Source organism: Hyperolius riggenbachi, chromosome 3 (assembly GCF_040937935.1).
Source record: "Hyperolius riggenbachi isolate aHypRig1 chromosome 3, aHypRig1.pri, whole genome shotgun sequence".
Taxonomy (NCBI): domain Eukaryota; kingdom Metazoa; phylum Chordata; class Amphibia; order Anura; family Hyperoliidae; genus Hyperolius; species Hyperolius riggenbachi.
This window is the reverse complement of record NC_090648.1, coordinates 381,948,931-381,953,640: the sequence shown is the minus strand read 5'-3', so window position 1 is coordinate 381,953,640 and position 4,710 is coordinate 381,948,931.

Sequence of the window (4,710 nt, the reverse complement as noted above, 5' to 3'; positions counted from 1 at the left end):
TGTTGAATTTACGTTTATTATTCTTGAATACAAATTATATTTAAAATTCCGCAAAACAGAAAAGCATGAAGAACGTACGTGAGACGCAAAAAAAACAAAACAAAAAAAAACACAGGAGAACCCCTATAAGGGCCTTTTTCCACTAGCAATCGCAATCAAAAACACTAGCGATTGCGATTTTTCATTAAATTTATTAATTCTGTTATGTGATTTTTCATTTGCATTGCGTTATCATTCTAAAAATTGCTCCAGAAAGTGATTGCGATTTCCAAATCAAATCACTATAGTGGAAAATACTTCTCATGATTTCAATGATAAAGTAACAACCCTAACGATTTAAAAATCACTAGCAATTTGTTATTTTGCGATTCAGCTGTGTAGTGGAAAAGGGCCCTCAGGCCTCTTTTCTATGAATTGTTGATAGGCAGTGAAATGCCTCTCAAACTCTGACAACTGCTCACTGCTGCCTGGTAACTGCTTACTGATCACACTGTTTAACCTCCTTAGCGGTAACCCCGTGCTGGACACGGGGTAAGCCGCCGGAGGGTGCCGCTCAGGCCCTGCTGGGCCGATTCTCATAATTTTTTTTTTGCTGGACGCAGCTAGCACTTTGCTAGCTGCGCCAGCACCCCGATCGCCGCCACCGCCGCGCGCCCGATCGCCGCTATCCGGTGCGGCGCGCGCCCCCCCAGACCCCTGCGCTGCCTGGCCAATCAGTGCCAGGCAGCGCCAAGGGGTGGATCGGGTCTCCCAATGACGTCCCGACGTCGGTGACGTCATCCCGCCCCGTCGCCATGGCGAAGGGGGAAGCCCTCCAGGAAATCCCGTTCTTTGAACGGGATTTCCTGATCGCCTATCGCCGGAGGCGATCGGCGGGGCTGGGGGGATGCCGCTGAGCAGCGGCTATCAAGTAGCGAGCCCTGGGCTCGCTACATGATTTAAAAAAAAAAAAATTAAAAAAAAACTGCTGCGCTGCCCCCTGGCGGTATTTTTCATACCGCCAAGGGGGTTAACAGTCTGTGGAAAAGAGGCCTTACTGCACACAGCAAAAAAAAAAAAAAATGTTTTTTTTTTGCACAGACAGGTGTGCTCCCAGCCTTCATGTGGATTGTAGACACAGAATAGAGACACCGAGAGCCCAATATAGTGTAGTATGTACTGGTATGTGGATATGACAAGTAAGTATCTATTTATACTCGCAAACATGGGTTACCATCCAGGTAATCACTATATCAGCAGGTGAGATTAGACCTGTCCCCACTCAGGATTAACTCGCTCTCTATAGATAGAAAATAAGAGGCAACTCCCCTCAACCAAGGGTGAACTCAGGAACTGTATAAGCAAAACAATGCTGCCTCTGCCTCCTTCCCCCCCCCTTTCAAAACCATACATACATGCACCCCCATCTAAGATCTACATAAAGCGGGCATCTCCTGCTTCATCAGGCAATAGAAACAGAGCATAAAACTCAAATAAGTCTGGTGCAAAGCTCAGAGACAGAGGCGCTGAACTTTACACCAGAATTATTTTGAGTTTTATGCTCAGTTTCTATTGCCTGATGAAGCGGGTGATGCCCGTGAAATGTGTTGCACTTGCACTTTCTGGAGTATATAAATACATTTTTGTTTTGAATATACACAACACTCGTCTGTGTCTGCTTGGGGGAAGTGGGTCTATCTTTGCCTCCTCTCATTTCAAACATTTTATCCTTTTGGCGCCTCTGCTTATACAGTTCATGTAGACCTTAGATGAGGGTGTGTGTATGTTTTTGGGGGGGGGGGGGGGAGGGTAGGCAGAGGCAGCAGTGTCTTGCTGGGGGACTTCAAGTTCTAGTCGTGCCTCTGGGTGACAAATAGTATATGCCAAGTCGCAGTGGGTGCTTATTAGTCACAGACCGTAAGTGAACAACTGTAATGGGTGGTAATTTAGGTCCAATCCCATTAGTGTTGTCCGGATCATGAACGATTCGGATCTTTGATCCGGATCTTTTTTGTGAGTCAAATCATCCGGATCATCACAATGAACGATTCGGTTCACAGTGGATATCTGCTGGACTCAGGTTTTACTGAATTTGCCATATGCTTGTTTCTGGGTTTTGACTCAGACACTACTTATGCCAGATGATCAGCAGGGCTGCCAGGCAACTGCATGTTTTACAAGGAAATAAATATGGCAGCTTCCATATCATTCTCACCTGTGGTTTTTTTTTTTAAAGAAAATCGGATACTTATCTGGGGCTTCTACCAGCCCCTTGAAGACATCAACTCCCGTGCCATGCTGTCCCTGCAGGATTTTGCGTTTGCCGCCACCGGTCACGGTGTCATTATCACTGCGGCTGGGACTGTGCACGTCTTCACTTCCGATCCCATCATCGGTAGCTTACTGCGCAGGAGCAGTTCGAGAAAGCTTTGTACTGCGCAGTAAGTCCCGATGACATGATCGTGAGCGAGGACACACGCTAGTGATGGGTCGTTCGTGAACGAGCCGGCTTTTTGCTGCGAACGACAAGAGCCGGCTCTCAGTTTTAAAAGAGCCGATGCCTCAGCCGCCCCACAGAGCTCTGCAATAAAGGGTGCTGAGGCATGCTGGGAGATGTAGTCCTCCTCTTCCAGCTTGTAGGAGTGTATGGGGCGGAGCAGAGCAGTAGCAGGAGGGATTGCACCATTCAGAGAAGCAGTCTGGAGTTGTCATGGAGACAGGGGCGGGGCTTTTACTCCGATTCGGAGTGGTGTCTAGTGATATTTAATGAAGAGCCGATTCAGAGCCATGGGAGCCGATTCAGAAGAGCCGATTCTCTGAGAAGAGCCGGAATTCCCATCACTAACACACTAGAGATGGGAAGTTCGGATCTTTTCAATGATCCGGATGATTCGAATCGGATCATTGAAGAGATCCGGATCTTTGATCCGAATCTCGGATCATTTTACTACCGAAGCATTCGGGGGTGAAATAAACAGCAGGACAGGTCTGTGGGCAGGAGAAGGGGAGGGGGTGGACACACAGAGAAGGGGAGAAGTTGGACAGAGGGCAGGGAGTGTACAGAGAAGGGACAAGCAGAGAGCAGAAATGTTTGCACACAATACCCACATGCTGCAATCATATGCTTTACATGTATTTCACCTATATGGTCATCTGTATACTCTGAATGGAAACGTCTCACAGTGAAAGAAAGCATTCCCCAAAGATAAGTGCAGCTGTTTAGTGCCGAGTGCAGGAGGATTATATTGCCTTTCAATCACACTGTCTGCAAAGTTACTGAGCTGAGCCAAAAGCTTCCCATGTGTTCACTGTGCACAACTACGGAACAGGCAGCCTATAATGAGCAGCACATTGCAGCCAGTATGTGTGCTCTACACATATCTGGCAGTGGCACCGATGTCTGCTCTCTCTCATCTACCTGTCCCTGCAAGGCTGCCTCCCATCCAACAGAGCGATCCCTGCTTCCAGGACCCCGCTGCCCGTTGAGAGGGGGCGTGCCGCTCCTGGCCCCGCCCCTTTTCCGATCCGAATCGTTCATTTTGATGATTCGGATGATCGACTCATAAAATAGATTCGGATCAAAGATCCGAATCGTTCATGATCCGGACAACACTATAACACACGCGGCCCTGGCTGTGCAGCTGCAGAGATATTCGTCTAGCTAGATGAATATTGACACCGTGACCGCCGTCGGGGAATGGAAGATCCTGCAGGGACGGTGCGGGACTTAAATTATTATTATTTTATCATCTTGCACGAGTCCACATATGTCTTGAAACAGAACTAAAAGTAAAATATATCAGTGAAGTTGACACATAGCTTGCTATACTAGCAGCCAGGCTTGAACAGAATGTACAGTGCAGGGAAACTCCTGTCCTGCTAGTAGTGATGGGTCGTTCGCGAATGAGTTGGCTCTAAGAGCCGGCTCTTTGCTGCGAACGACAAGAGCCGCTTCTCAGTTTCAAAAGAGCCGATGCCTCAGCCGCCCCACACAGCCCTGCTTTGGTTTGTAATAAAGGGCGCTGAGGCATGCTGGGAGATGTAGTCCTCCTCTTGCAGCTTGTAGGAGTGTATGGGGCGGAGCAGTGCAGTAGCAGGAGGAATTGCACTAGTCAGAGAAGGCAGCAGTCTGGAGTTGTCATGCAGACGGGGGCGGGGCTTTTACTCCGATTCTGAGTGGTGTCTAGTGATATTTAATGAAGAGCCGATTCAGAGCCGTAAGATTCAGAAGAGCAGATTCTCTGAGAAGAGCCGGAATTCCCATCACTACCTGCTAGTCATTTCACCCCCAGTCTGCTTCCCTAGGAAAATGATTCAAAGATTCGATTCGAATCATCCAAATCCTTGAAAAGATCCGGACTTCCCATCTCTAAATCCCACCACTCCCTCTGCCTCTTCCCAGCCTGCCCTCCTTCCGCTCTCACCTTTAGGTAATAACCGTTTGTAATGCCCTACGTCACTAAGCTGCACGTCATAAGGGAAAGCACACGCTGTCAATGCACCGCTTTTCCTTTCCACCAGTTTTCCGTTTTCATAAGCTATCTTACCACACCGCCCCTAGACTTCTTTGATTCCGCCCCTCCTTGTGATTGGCTCTAGCCTTTCACATTTATCATTGCACCCTGGTCGGCCACTGACAGCAGACGCTGTAGATTCTATAATGATTGGTGTGGGCAGCATACTAACGCGAGACGAGCTGTTGCTGCTATTGGTCGCTTAAGTCACATGGTG